This window comes from Silurus aristotelis (genome assembly GCF_946808225.1).
Source record: "Silurus aristotelis genome assembly, chromosome: 21".
In the NCBI taxonomy this organism is placed as follows: domain Eukaryota; kingdom Metazoa; phylum Chordata; class Actinopteri; order Siluriformes; family Siluridae; genus Silurus; species Silurus aristotelis.
In genome coordinates, this window is record NC_139594.1 from 7,560,276 (window position 1) to 7,576,801 (window position 16,526).

Genomic DNA, 16,526 nt, shown 5'->3' on the forward strand with positions numbered 1-16,526 from the left:
GCCTTTGATCTATTCTGTATAAAATGTAGTATAGCATAAATAATTATTGCATCTGGTTACTTTTAATGATATGACCTAATTACCATTTCATGCTTAATATCTTCTCTGCGTATTTTGTTTGTGTTCGCTACATTTAAACACCGAGCAAGAAATGTTACGTGATACTCATAAAACAGACTCGCCTTCTTTCACACCTAAAGTTGATGCCTGAGGTCGTTTAAGAAATTGTATGAGAGAAATCTTTTCCAAACACCAGATACAGCACTGACTTTAAGTTCTATCAGAAGCACATCAATGTGTAAAACACTAACATAATATTCACGTGCCCATGTCTGCTCTACACTGCTTGAATCAGGCTGACATTTAATCTAAAATGCTGCAGACTGAAGATGAGGGAAGAAAAGCCAGGTTATAATGAAAAAAGATAGTGTATTGCGTGCACAAAGACACCTCGAGCATTATGTAGTCTAAACAAAAGTCAGACTCTGCCGGCTTTTAATACGGATGTGTACGTGCGAGTAGGCACATGCAAAACCATAGATAATATCCAAGGCTTAAAAGAAAACCATGAAAGTGGATATTGCAGTATGTACAATCTTTAGAAACAAATTATTTATACTTAATATATATTATGGTGCTTATTATAATCATTCAGTGATCATAAAAAAAAAAGCTAGTGAGATATAATCCAGCTTTCAGGACATGTGGTTAAAGTGGAATTGAGGCTCTCGTACATCTACAGTGATATCAAGTAGACATTTTACACAACACAGTCATACTGTACAGTAATGATGGAAAATGCAATAATGAATTTTTAAATAATTTAAAAGAGGCTCTGCAGAAGACAAAGACAAATACGTTTGTTAAGCGAATACGGCTGCGACAACTAATCGATAATAATGAAACGAAATGCCGTTATCGATTAGTTGGGGTGCTCAAGTTACGAGTTAATGTGATGGCAAGATAACACTGGCACTTGCGAAAATGCTGGACAGTACAGGGTTAACTGTCATCAAAGGCAGGGGACATTACATTTTCTATCAAATGCAACAAAGAAAACTGAACCTGGAAGTTATTGCAAAGCAGAGCTTGTGTGGCATTGAAATACCACAGTGATGCACAAGCACACGCAAAGAGCACAGCTGGTGTCAGGGATGAAGGCGAAACATCAGCACGGTGAGCAAAACTGTATAATCCTCATTGTGTGAAATTTATTTGTCTACCACAACAGTCACTTATGTTTTTAAAGTGATTTACTGCGGCTTTACTACGTTCAAATGCTTGGTTTCAATATTTGTATTTTTTTAATTATGCATATATTATTTAAATATCATACAAAATGTAATTAATTATATATTCTAGATGCTTATATCTTCACAAATGAACAACATATCTGTATTTTTTCGACAAACAATTGTCAAAACAATAATGTATTATATTTTATATAGATATTTTTAAGCATGGTTGTCAACTTGCCATCTGCAATTCTAATTTAAAACAATACAAATGTTGATTTACACAAATTGCTTCACCTTGCATACTTAAATGCTGTTTTTGTTGTTGTTGTTGTTTTTTTACAGAAAGAAACAACCCAACATGCGGGAATTTGTTCAAGGAGAAATCCCCCATGCGCTCCTCAACAAGCAGCCACTATAAGCTTTACACAATGTCTAAATTAAAGATAGATAAACTCAACATGTTGCATTTTTTAAGTACACTTTTATACATAAATACCCTGAATAAGGGTTTTACATAGTATAATCAGCAAAACGTCTAATAAAAGAAATATATACATAGATATTTTTACCTGATTAATCAATTAATCAAAATAAAAAAATATAAAAATAACAATAATCGTCCGATCATTAGTCGCAGCCATAGTAGCAACTAACAGCATTTGTTTAGGCTGGAGATTATAGCAGCCATCTAGTCATTACAGATTCAGGTTTTTAGGCTTATTATATATTTAAGAGAAATGAGAAATGTTCACTGGACATGCTGTGAGTGTACTGTACTGTATTAGAGTACTGTAGTGCTGGACACAGTCAGACTGCTTCCAGGGGCCTTAAAGCAGTATTTTTGAAACTTACTGAGAACATATAAAAACAATAGATAAATATTTAGTGGATAATGCCAAAAAAACATTAAGCCTTGTACGTGTGTATGTGCTTTTATTTTTTTTATTTTTATTTATTTATTTTCAACATTCCAGTCCATTCCAAAGGTGAAAGCTCTGTAGCAAGTCACTCAACATCTTCCACTCCAACCCATGCAAACCATATCTTCATATATGTATATATTTTTTTTTGTCTTGTACAATGCATATATTGTACTGTATTGTAATAAGATAAGATATACCTTTATTCATCCCACAGTGACGAAATTTCTCAATTAAAACTAATATTTCATTAGTTTTATTTTTTAGTCATTAAAACATTCATGATGCTTTTATTGTAGCTCTGAAAAGCTTGATTAAGGGTTAAACAATCCGTGCATTTGGAACAAAGACCCCAATATGAAGCTATAAAAGGAGTTCCTTAATATGGGCGGCAACACCTCCTGCAAAATGCTGCTTTCAGGTCTTTCTCTTATTATGCCTGTGTCCCTAAGTATGCTTTAGGGCTGTGATGGAAAGGTGATTGCAATTCAGAGTGGCACTGATTAAAGTAAATTGCAATGCAGCTGATAATTACATTCACTGCTGCCACAAAGTCACTGCATAATTTCTTTAACAAGTAATGCCCTGATGACTGTTTCTCATTGAACAGCTGTAAGAAAAGGCAGTAAAAGTTTTGGTTTTAGTTTGTTTTCTGTATGTTACTAAAGGAAATCATTGTAGTTTAGGTTTTGTATTACATCTATTTCACCAATATCATATTTTCTGTCTGAATGGGAACTGAACAGCAGTGCAGTGAGTTTGGGCTACTTTAAAAAAAAACGTTCACTTCATACACACATACAGCATTTAATCCATTCAATTTCTTGCAGTGATGGATTTGCTCTTCAGTGTGGTCCTTGATATGAATAACAAAAAGCATTACAGTGTCTGGTATGTTTCATTTTTATTTTTCGACCGGGTTGATTACATTTCCTTCTGATATGGAATTCTTTCCATATAACTTAAAATTGTAAGGATAAAATAAAACCATTTGATTTGCCATAACATTTGACTTCAAAGTTTGAATATGTTTAACTATAGCTCAAATTAGCTTTATATTATTAGCCTTTCTAACATAGTGTTAAATGTATAACTGGCCACAGTTCTATTTTTATAGTGGTTTTAACTATTAACATTTTTACATAAAAAAGAAATAAATAGGTAACATTTTGAATTCATAAATTCATCTTAATATGTTAATCCCTAATAAACAAGCCAGAAAGAGAAAGATAATATCTGAAAGAACCCCAGAGAAGGAACTTATCTGTGACCCTGAATATTAATTTATTGTAGTTTTACCATTGTTAAAGATAACAGCTGTTTACTCAAATGCAAATCGGTTCATTACAATTGTAGACCTAAGCTATTGTTGCAGAACTGTCCATATTAATTGCAGTCCAAATTTATCATGGTTTCTAAGTGGAATCATCCTCAGCAGCAGCGAGTGGTTTCCAGTTGGTGAGCACTCTATCAGTGCATCAGGAGGGATCAGGCAGGTCTGGAGAGTAGAAGGGGTCAAAACCACTGGTATCTCAGGAGCATGTAGAGAGAGAGAGAGTCATTATTTGGGTATGTTTATTTAATCTAGTATTCAAGACAGTGTACATTGTGATCAGCATTAAAGCAGGGATTTAAAGCAGGACTAGCATTACCAACATAACTTGTATATCAAATATTACATATGTTCTTATTCAAATAACATCATTAACATTCAAGTCTAAGTAAACATTGGTGCAGAACACAAGGTAATGTGCATTAAAGTGAAGGTCTAATACATGGTTATATACACTGCATGCATGTGACCATTTTTACTGCATAAATGATTCTGCAGGTTTTGAATTTTAGAAGTTCAGAGACTGACCTTTTGCTTTTCTTCTTTGACTTAGAGAAAGTTTTTATTTTATTATCAAAAGAGAATCATGCATAATGCAGCTTTAACTTCCATTCTTTCAGCTTTTTCGAATGTGTACTATTTTCTATCTCATTGTTTGTCCTTTTTATTATTCATGTCCTGGTTGCTTCTTCACTGTCACATACTTTACAGATGATGGCACTGTTGGTCTCCAATACTGGTTTCTTAACTCCAATTAAGTGGTTTGCAAAGGTTTTATACTTGCTCGCTTGGGGGAAAATTTAATTATACCCAGCCAGAAGATTCCCTTAGAAGATTCTAGGTGTTTGCAATTAGCTTTGTACTGGCATTCATTAATTGTTTAATAGTTGTATTAATTATTTTGTCATTGTTCTGGTATGGCTTGTGGTTATTCAGCTGGCATTTTTTATTTGAACGACAAAATCAAATCAAACAAAATCTAGTGCCCTGATTATTTTATTTCCTACGCTTACCTGATTAAAATAAATTTTAATGAATTCTTTGCTCATAAGTCATTAAGATTTTGTCCTATTCTATCATAACTGTGTCTCGGTGCACAAAGCATGGTCCATAAAGACATGGTTGGATGAGTTTGATGGGAAAGAACTTGACTGGTGTGCCCAGAGCGTTGACTTGACTCCATGAAACAACTATGGGATAAATGGGAACTAAAATTTGCACACCAGGTCTCACACATGCTCTACTGGATGAATAAGCAAAATTTCCCACAGAAACCAACTCCATATTGTCTATGTACCATTGCAGTGTATTCGCTATTCAGCAACCAACTTTTCAGACCAACTCCATCTTCTATATGCATGAGGTCACAGATGCCTGTGATTAGTAAGTTTCATTCTGTTAAACAAGGCAGAAATGAATGTTTTTTAAACATCACATCGTATTGAAGATAAAATGATGCACTGATATCCACATTCATTATGCATCAGTCACATTTTTAAAGTTTAAGTTTCCGAAAGAATACAGCCCATCAGTTTTCTATTTTATAATAGGCTTATTATTTTACTCATCTTATTTCATGATGTTGCCACATTACCTTTTTGAAACACAGTGAGGATCCAGGGTTGCCCAGACTTTCATGCTGGACTTTTAATTAGTTCTAAAACACAATGTAGTGATAGGTTCAGAAAACTTAGCAACGTAATTGAAAAGGGAAGATCATTAGCATGTTCTGCTAAAGAGCCTGCAGCAAGCCACAAGTACCTAATCAAAACAAAAGTAGCTTCATTAGTTCATGGCACGTATCTAATAAAATAACATGTTTTCATTTTTATTTATGCTTAAAAACCTTGCTCTATGGAATCAACCTTGTCTGGTCTGTGGGGTTTAACCAGAAGGAAACACTGATCCTAATTTTGGGGGTTACACCTATGATTAAATATATCCTCAGTTACCTCAGACTTAGTTTACATAGACTAAGCCTCAGGCGCTTTATTCACTCAAGTGTAAACACCTCGCTCAGAATGTTTTTCAGTGATGTAGCTCAGCATTTAACATTCATTCATATCATTCCCAACAAGTGCTACATAAACCTCAAACATGATAACGTATTTCATGCAGACGCCAAGTTGTAAGAATCAGTAATTCATCCTTCTCTAGTCTCCGAACACAGTTAACCCACAGGGGTGTATCTTCAGCCCCCATCCTGTACTTCCGGTTCATGCATGACTGAGCTATCAAACACAACTTTGACAGAAATAAAGCATTCTAGGTAGAGTAGAGATCAGAGGTGTGCCACAATGCTTCCATGACAGTGACTCTGTGTCTTACCATTAGCAGATTATAGGAAATTATAATAACCTACAGGAAATCCCAGGGTGGATTAGATGCTCCCCTTCAAATTAATGGAACTGCTGTGGTAAGACATAAGAACTTTATGCTTCTTTGTGTTCACATCACTGATGATATCACCTGGTGTCTTAACACAGAGCTCTACTGTAACTTCTGCAGAAGCTAAAAAGGTTTAGAGTAAGGCCAGAAACCCACACCAGCTTCTACTGTAGTACCATATAGAACATCTTGACTGGGTGTATCACTTTGATGTTTGGCAGTTGCTCCATACACCTCCACAAGGCTCTCGAAATCATCACAGGAAACAAACTGCAAGCCATACAAGGTATGTACTGGTCATGTTGCCTCAGGAAAACACACAGCTTGAATCTTAGTCATCCAGCACAGTTTATTCTCTGAATTACCATATGTTTTTGGAACATCCAATTGACTAAAGACCTTATTTTTACCTGCAGGAATTGAGCTTCCTAAGCCACCTTATATACTTTTGGATTTTTTTCTGCCAAATGGACACTTTAAACATGGACACTGTTACATGAGAAGCTTACTATACCCTTGCCACAAGCATTTCACCATACATATGTCCTGGCAAACTGTGCAAATGTTAAATAAACTCAAGAGAAACTCCTCATACTTTATGTAATCAAAAAATGACACACACACACACACACACACACACACACACACACACACACACACACACACACACACACACACACACACTCTGCTAGGATACAGACAGTCCTAGGTTTGCAGTTTTCTAATGACCCATGTCAAGCTATATGATGTTCAATGTTAAAGCAAAGATCTACTCCCATGTTTTTCCTTAGGAAAAGTTCTGTTCATGGATATCATCCATGTCAGTCAAGTTGCGTCATTCTGTGAAAGTGGGCGGTACATGCCACATTCTTAGTGACTAAATGTACCAGACACATTAGTGAAGCTAGATATAAGCTTGGGAGACTATAAGCTGCCGGCTCAGTATTTTTCATCAGTCCTGATGACTAGCCCATTTTCACAGACTAACATTTTTCTCAGACCAGCTGCAGTGATCAGTAGACATCTTCCCCCTGTGGTGTTTGGTGATTACATTCTTGTTCCATGACCACTTTGTTCATGGGGATCTGGTAACTCAAGGTCAACAAGATAAAAAAAAATTCTTAAGCAAACAGAGTAACCAAAAATTCAAAAGTAATTCTCTCTTTCTTTTTTTTTTTTTTTTGTAATCCAACTGTTAATTATTCAACAACAAGAACTTGGTACATCACCACTTTTCCTCTATACCAGTTTTTAACAAATACCTTCACCCATTCGTCATAATAACATTATAAAACGAAAAAGCTGTTGCACTGTAAGTCCTGCTCATTTACTTCGTGTTTGCTTGAATTCTTTGTATAAATGTTAACCCTATTACTATTCTCTAGAAACAATTTGAAGCACTGAGAAAAAAATGTTCGAAAAAGATGGAAGAAAAAGACAATTTTATTTACAACTGTAACAATTTTATTTTATATTTATTAATTTTTCACCTTTAATTATTTTATTCTATTCCTTAACCAGATGTCCTGTAAAATGACTGGGATTTATTAAGCTGTTTCATTATATGTTTCATAATAATGCATATATCCATATTTCCATACAGATTTTTTTTTGATAATGATTATAAAGCATGTATGATTTTCTAGAAAGATTTTCTTTTAATTTACTTGTGATAACCATGGTAAATGATCGTCATAATGATGATAAACACATGTAATAGGCAGCATTAAAACGAATGAAAATATTTTTCAAACACTCTGACTAAGATATGGATCTCTGTGCACAGTCTGCGATTATTGATCTGCATGTGCATGTAGCAGTGGCTTTGGTTTTTAATTTGCAGTTTTATAAACAGTTGTTTATGTCAGACAACTGGAACAGACCACTGATGGAAAAACAGCCCATGTTTGTTTATATAAGCTTAATGAATTTTATATCTGTTCCATGACCTATTTACACTTCACACTACATTTCACCAAAATGTCTAAAAATTGTCTGCAAATACTGCTAATCAGAAATGCACACCACTGTTGAGAAAAAATAAAAATTAACAGGGTTATGTCTTTTTTTCTGTCAGAATATTTTGGGTTAACTTCAAGTAGTTTTTATAGTTGTAGTCAGAGTCAGTATCAAGTATCTGAACAACTATTTTTTAAAGCTGTATATCTAAGTAAAAACTGTGCAAATCTATTTAAAATACATTTAAAAAATAATTAAGTTAGAAAATTGAGTTATAAAAATAATAAATTAGGATGCCTTTGAAGTGTATAACCTTTAATTTAGGATGCCTTGGAAGTGTATTGTAGAATGGATAAAGGACTAGGCATACTCTGCTCAGGGAAGAAATAAATTACGCTGCCAGTCCCCAAAATAACTGAATGGAAACAGGCCAAACTACTGATTTAGTTTTTCCACTTGATTCTGGATGATGGCCTTCATCCAGATGATTTCCAACAGTGATAAGTAGACTGTTTTTCTAAAACACAAGGGCATACAACACCTGGTGGAAAAGGGCCTCCATCATCTGAAGCAAGGATATTATAAAAGATGGAAGTAACATAGTTTAACAGCGATCACTGCCAATATTGTGGTATTTTCATGTGGATCTGAAAAAATCCATCACTATGTGAGAGCAGGGATGTCCAGAACCTGGGAGGAGTCCCAGGATGCCTGTTGGTAGGTGATAAGGGGTTTGTGGCTGGAAATACACAACGCAAGATGATACATACCTTCCAACATCAGGTAATGAGTGTGGGCAATATTTAGGATTGAAGTAATTGAAATTCTCCAAGTGTACTTTACCACTTTTTGAGGGCTACAATTTTCAGGCTGCAAAACAAGTTGATAAAAAATCGATGCAGACAGGGCACACTCACTAAACAACCTTTCACTAAATAACCACAAAAACAAGGACACAAAGAAAAAAAAGAACAAAGAAACAATACACAATAGAAATAATCTCTCATTTTTGTTGTTTATTATAACTTTGTCTTGTTTTTTCTTTTTGTTGTGGAGGAAATATTGGTTACTGTTTAAAATTTTGGCTAATATAAAGCACATATTTTGCCCTCACCCACACAAATAAATGGAAGATTAAAATATTGGCTAACATAAAGCATATATTTTGCCCTCACCCACACAAATAGATGGAAGATAAACAGGATTCAGTGATCTGCAGTTTGCAGTGCAGATACACAATTTCTCTTGGACTCTCATTAACTGTTGCTCATGGATATACTTGCCAAGCTTCAATATTAATTAAGCAACTTGGAAATCCGTGGTAAAATCTTGTAGCGTGTATATACTTAATGCTGCAACAACATTCTCTAAACCGATCACGGTTACAGACAATCTGCAGTTCTTTTACTGCCTCGATTAAATGTATCTTTAAAGCACAGACATTACACCACCAATGTATTGCACTTTTCAAGGTATTCTGGTGACTGTGCAGGAATGTCTGTGAGGAAGGCTGATTTCAGTCCAGGTTTGTCTAAATCTTCATACACCTCATAGAGTCAAAGAGATAAAGAAGTACCAAGGAATAATACTGACTTCTTGTTCCAAATATATATGGTGTTTTTCTGGAAACACATAAAGAATCAAGAAATGCTCTAACAGACCTCTCGCTACAGCACTCTCCTTTTGGTCTTTTGTTGGGATCAATAAGGCATACATGATAAAGTGATCAGTTATGTCAAAAACATCTTGAGAACCAGAACACAAGTGTCTGGTATTGTAGACAGGAAATCCATTTGTAGATGTTCCCACTGAGGCAAAATTACTCAAGAGTGAAATACTCAGAGGGTGGAATTTTCACATTTTCTGGTATACGAACCGAAACAATGAGGTACAAAAAAAAATAAAAATAAAATAAAATCTCTTATAAAAACAGAGGCAATATCAATGCTCTTCACTTAGTTGAAAAGTGGTGGTGAAATAATTGCAATATGAAAGTGATATATGTATCCCAGTCTGATAATTTCACAATTTCACCAAAAAAAAAAAAAGAAAAACATACTCAACATAGAGCATGAAGATCAGACATGTTTTATAGGTCATAGGTGTTTTTTAAAAAATAGTTTTTTTTTTTTTTTTTAGACACATGAAAAAAAAGAGCATAAATAAACCAGGTTCCAATAACTTCTCTTTCTTTCTTTTCAAAGAGCCAATTGCACCAACAGACAAGCCTGTTTACGTATTTTTTTTATTTATTAATTTATTTTTTTTATTTTTCTTTTTTTCAAGTTTATATATATATATATATATATATATATATATATATATATATATATATATATATATATATATATATAAACTTGAAAACATACACAAAAATGCCAAAGGAAAAAACTAGAGTTAGCGCAGTGTCATTGTAAGGGAACCACCAGCCACGCCTCCCCCCTGCACTCAGCATACTCGCAGCACCTCGCCTTCCTACTAATCACCTTCACCTGTCTATAAGGCCCCCTCTGTTCTCACTCACTCACTCACTCACCGTCCGATCTATAGTTCACTCTAGAGATCATCCCGGGACGTCCCATGTTCAGGATTATACCAGTTTTCCGGTCTGTGCTTCTACCTAAACTCCTGTTCTGTGTACTAGGGCAAATAAAGCATGTTGACTGCATTCTGGTCTCCGACTCCTGATACAAGCATGAAAGTCATAGTAAAATAATAAACTGTGTTAATTAATTACAAAAAATTTAAATAAATAAAATCTAATATATATATATATATATACATACACACACACACACACACACACACACACACACACACACACACACACACACACACACACACTTTTACAAACCCTAACCCTTTCCTGCAGCTTTTTTATCTATTTTTGTTTGGGTATAATATTATATATATATCCCAGAGCTCAAAACCACCAGCCATCAGAATCACTCTGTCCATACTTACATAGTTGTTCTATCAACCTCAACCAGGAAAAGATTTTCTCACATGTAGCAATGCTTAAGGTAATTGCTCCTGCAATCTTACACAACTTAAAGCACTCAAATATGATAATGGATTTCTGCCTGTTATTTATTTTGGATAGAAAGATATTAAGGTCAATCATGAATAATACCTAGATCCATAAAACCTAGTAAATGCAAATAAAGAGGCATTTTTCCAGAATGTTTCTACACTTGAATTCCCCTCATCATTTTACAAATCTGTTTAGAAAATCCATTCCTGAGCTTATTAGCAATATATCAAGGAACTGTTTTTTTCCCGGTGCTGAATGTTTTGGCTGTTTTAAAATGCTTGACTGTCGACTGTGGACAGAACACAGTATACCCCTGGGAGTTTATGCTTTAAAGACCAAATGGCATACTTTTACTAGATACACACATGCTATGATCATAAAACAACATTGACAACAGATCAGTCAAATGTAATTAACAAATAGAATACATTAATAGCTCTTTATGGCAAAAGACAATGCTGCAATACACTCTAGTTTCATACATTTGTATTATTTTTGTTAAGGAAATGTGAGTTATATATGTGAGACTAATACCCAACCTGGCCAGGTTACAATTCGTGAACTATCAGCAGGCTTTTTCAAATCAGCCATGACCACCACATTGAAAAAAATGAGAATGGGCAGTTGGATACATTGAATTGAATGTGCTTTTCACTTAATGGTCACCACCGCTTACAGTCTGCCACATAACGGAGCACTGTGCTAAGAGCCTCAGCTAATATGTTGGGAGCTTAAAATTGGATTTAGTGATGACAGCTTTCCCTTGTGCACTACGGTTGCCACTCATCCCTTAAATTACAAAAATAAAAAACTGAAAAATACAATGCTGCCTGCTTTATTGAGGGACATAGTTTGTCTGGTATTCTTGTCTATCTCACTAGTCTTATAGATGCAGATGTGGGAAGTAATGAAGCACAAATACTTGTTTTTCTGGTATCAGTACTTTCTTTGCTATTCAATTTTTGGACAAATTTTTACTTTCACTCATCACAATCTTTACACAAATATCTGTGCTTTCTACTTTATACATTTTTAAACCAGGATTGATACTTTAGTTGTAATCTATATGGTGACACGGCAATATTTGTTTCTCATTACGCACTGTTTTCAGCCATCAACAATTTTCTGTCATTGTGCGGCTTTTTCAATCTACCACTGGTTTATCGTTTCCTCACCACAGATGTAGGCTAGTTTATGAAGCTAACAATGAGCAAGACAGAAGTCACCAAGAAATATAGGGTTAACGTGGATGAGACAGAGGAAAACTGCGATGTAAACATGACAAGAACAGAGACATTCCTGATCACCTGATCATCATCATCTTTTCTCTGCTTGTGTTTTATATGCTGTTTTTTCAACCTGGATACATTCATTAGGTATCAAAATTTGAAATAAATTTTGTATTAATAGATTAATTCATTTTAACAGCAGTAATTTTATTAACGTGCGATTAATGCAGCGCGCATTTCTGTTTGACCAATTTAAAAAAAAAAATATTAATAAATACATATGAAAGAGGCAAAATTAAAACCTTCAACGCAAAATTTATTTACGACGTCCTTTCTTTACTCAGATAAAAAATGTTTTTTTAAAAAGACAGAAAATGTATTTGTAATCAGTAAACATTGGTTTTATTGATGCGCCAAGTCTTAAAACAGCACCAAAATCACTGTGTTTTTTGAAGTAAAGAAAACAGACAGGGTGCGCTCTTTGCTCTCTCTCTCTCTCTCTCTCTCTCTCTCTCTCTCTCTCTCTCTCTCTCTCTCTCTCTCTCTCTCTCTTCACAGACACATAAATAAAACAATCTGAGTCTCAGTAAATACTTGCCTCACTGACATAATAAATATATTAATAGAAAGCTTAAAACATCTACTTTTAAATAAAACAAATATTCTCTGATTATTTAATCGATATGAAAGTTAGAACAGTAGTACATTTTCTCAGGTGTTACCTTATTAACCGTCCGTGTGGAAATATAGCAAAGGATCTGTTTGGTGTTCTGATGATTTACATCATTTAAAACACTTTATAATTACTTTAAAACATTTACAAGAATATTTGGTTTTCATGCTCAATGATGTGCATGGTTTTACTAATAATAAACATACATTTGCATAAAGCATCAATATTTGTCTAGAGTATTAAAACTTAAAAAGTATTACTATAGGGAACATTTAGAACAGATAAAAATGTGCGATTAAATTGTGAATAATCCTGAGTTTACTCACGACAATCATGCAATTAATCGCGATTAAATATTTTAATAGATTAACAGCCCTAATATTAATATGATGTGACGTCTAAAACCAGCATCACACTAAAACAGGTAGTAGTAATGGCTACTCTTTATTTAAGTACATGTCAGAGCCCAAATTTCTTTTACCAGAGTATTTTAAAACATGAGTATCTGTACTTTCTGTCTGTCTTACTATCTGTACCTTCACTCAAGTGAAGGATGTGTGTACGTTTGCCACCTCTGTATAGATGTACATACTGTATAGAAGAATAAAAACATTGCAAATTAAATCAAACCAGTGTCACAAGAAAAAAATAACAGAGAAGCTTAACGTCAGTGTTATGGGGCAAAAAATAACTGGCACATGCGGTGCTACATTGCAAGTCAGTCTCATTATTGTCTTGATTACAAAAACTAAATTACACAACTAATTCATTTTGTTTTAATTTGTGGCTGTAGAGGTGCAGGCATGAGACATAATACACTCCAGTCCTTGACAATGAATACATGGCAAAATGTTTGCAATGCAGCAGGTGACTGTCAAACCCAAACATCTGTAGAGTCTTTAGAAAAGTTCCTTTTACCTCAGTTTTCCACTAAGGCAGAAATGGCCTGTGGCTATTTTTTAATAAAGTTTTTAATTTTATTATCACAAAATAATTAGGCTAACTATTAACAGGGGAATTATCATGCAATCAATCATATTATATTTTCACTTGTAACCAGTCCAAACAGTTTCGTGCAAAATAGCTGCTGAAATGCTGACAATGTTCTATCCATTACCAGTTAAGAATGGAAGCTATTAAAGAAAACCAATTTCAGACATTTCACCTTGCTGTGTCTATGACTCTCTTCGGATTAATTCCAAATATCCAATCAGTTAATTTAATGCTTACAGTCATATTTCCTTATAAATCCATCAATCATTCAACCATGTTCTTGATATTGCTCTAATGAAAACCTCAGACTGATGCTCGGACAACCGTAAAAACCTTCAAGCATGATTCCTCCACCACCTGTGATAGATGAATAAAAATATCTATCATGCTAAGAATGTTAGGCCTGCTGACTACAGCTGTGGCACTGGTGCCCTAGGGCTTGCTAAAACTAAATAATTTTCAAGCTCCATTCCTGCAGTATCTGAACCTGCTCTATTGCTCTAACCCCTCTCTCCCCTTCTCGCTCTTTTTTTTCTCTTTCTCTCTTCCATTATGCTCCCGTCTGTTCTTTTATTTCTTTCTGCATTAGGAAAATGTCAATCTTAGGCCAGAAATAAGTTTGAAAAATGTTAGAACTATGTGTATGGTTTTATTGTGAGGAAAAATCTAGGCTACTGATTGCAAAACACTAATAAATTGTGCACCTCCTATTAATATCATGTTAATAAACTTCGCTTGAGATCTAAAAAAATCCAAAGTGATAGTTCACCACCAACTTATATCAGTCAGCCTATTTGTGAATGTTTACACTGTCCAATTTAAATGTATTCATACTTTTTTATACACCACTGTGTGCATAGTCTGTGAATTCTGGCTACATCTTTCCATTTCAGTAAGGTCTCCAGGAAGGTGTTAACATGATCTTTATTTTCCCCTTGAGCTTCATGCTTGAGCACAGACTGCAGGAAAATAAAATCCTCCAACTCCCCTTGAGTGACTATTCTGTTGCTTTCCACAAATCTGAAATAGATGCCCTTTTGGACAAAAAAAAGTGCACCCTCTATTCATATCTAGGTTCATATCTGTTCTGTGAAAAAATAAAAAATAAATCAGTTGCATCCCTAATATCAAGCCTATTATTATTATTATATTTTTTGAAAGATTAACTTTGTTTAATGAAAGTCAAATGTTATCACTAAAATATATTTTCCTCCATATGCCTCCAAACAATTAATAAAACAATTTTATTAATATTTGCTCTGCTATTAGTTTAATGTGGTCAGTGTGGCTGAGGAATTGATCTGTTTTAACACAACAAGGACTGAAAAAAAAAAAATTGGTCATAAAATGTTTTTATAATTTCCTATTAATACATGGTTTTAGTGAGATGTCTTTTCAAATCAAGTGATCTGATTTCCATTGCAGCTTATTAAGAAGTTGGGGTCAGAATACAGGGTCAGCCATGACACAGGAGGAAGGGTTAAATGCCCTGCTTAAGGATCCACAATGACAACTTAAACCCCAGACCTAATAATCAGTAACCTGGAGCCTTAACCACTGATCCACCTTTGGTCTCAAAGAAGAAAATTGCTGTTTTAAAAATCAATATCACAATGCCCTTTGAACAATTTTCTTTCCTAAGTAACGAGTATAATATGGTACAAAATGAAATGTAATAATATAATCTATTTACGATGTCAAAATACACAGCATTACAAAATATAAGTAGAATATCAAAATCAATTAAAACACGTTTCTTGATGTTAGTGCTCACGTCTACACACTTAGCAGCGAAACCATAATTACAGGTTTGGTGTGTGCAAAAGTGTTCTACTGATTTACTGTTTGAAAATAAAGCAAAGGTAATTTTAAACAAAATTATTATTCTTTTATTTTGCAGATGTAGGTGGCTGAGACATTGCATGACTATCCACATTAAGCCACCCACTGAATCTCTTTGAATGGCATGTAATGTTTAAATGCAATCTTAAATTACTGAAAGCAAATAAAGTGCATAGAAAGTTACCTTAGTCTCCTTTGCTTCAACAGTTATAAAGGAAACAATGGGTGCATGTGAAAATGTACTGTACGGTGACGAGTCTGCATACAGAAGCGAGGTTCAGCAGATGGCTCCCTGGTGCAGTCATAACAACCTGGAGCTTAACACGCTCAAAACAGTGGCGATGATTGTGGATCTCAGGAGAAATATTTCTATTACTTTTGAAAAAGAATTTGCAACTGGAAGCTTCTGTCACCAAAACAAATTCTATGTAAGTGGAAACATACTAGGTAACAAATCTCTAAATAGGCAATAAATCTCTTTCTGATTCTGATGTCTGGTGATGCATGTTTCAGCCTTATTTATTTACTAAGCCATACTTGTTTGCATCCCCAAGATTAAAGGAATAGCATATTGAGTAGTTGGAGTAAGCTAATGTAACGACCCTAAATAAAGACCCTGCAACTGTAACACTGAGAGACCCAGGTCTGAGGTCAGACATTTAAGTGGGACATTTATTTAAAAACATCTACATGATTCAAACAGATTCACAGATCATCTCTATATTTCATGATCAGGCATAACATTATGACATTATAACATTATGACCAGTGAAATGTATAAAAGCTGATTATCTCTTCATCATAGTCTTCAATCTCTTCATCATTTGTCCGCAAAATTGTTGTGTTAGAAGCAGGAAAAATGGGCAAGTGTAAGGATTTGAGCACGTTTAGCAAGGGCCAAATTGTGATGGCTAGAA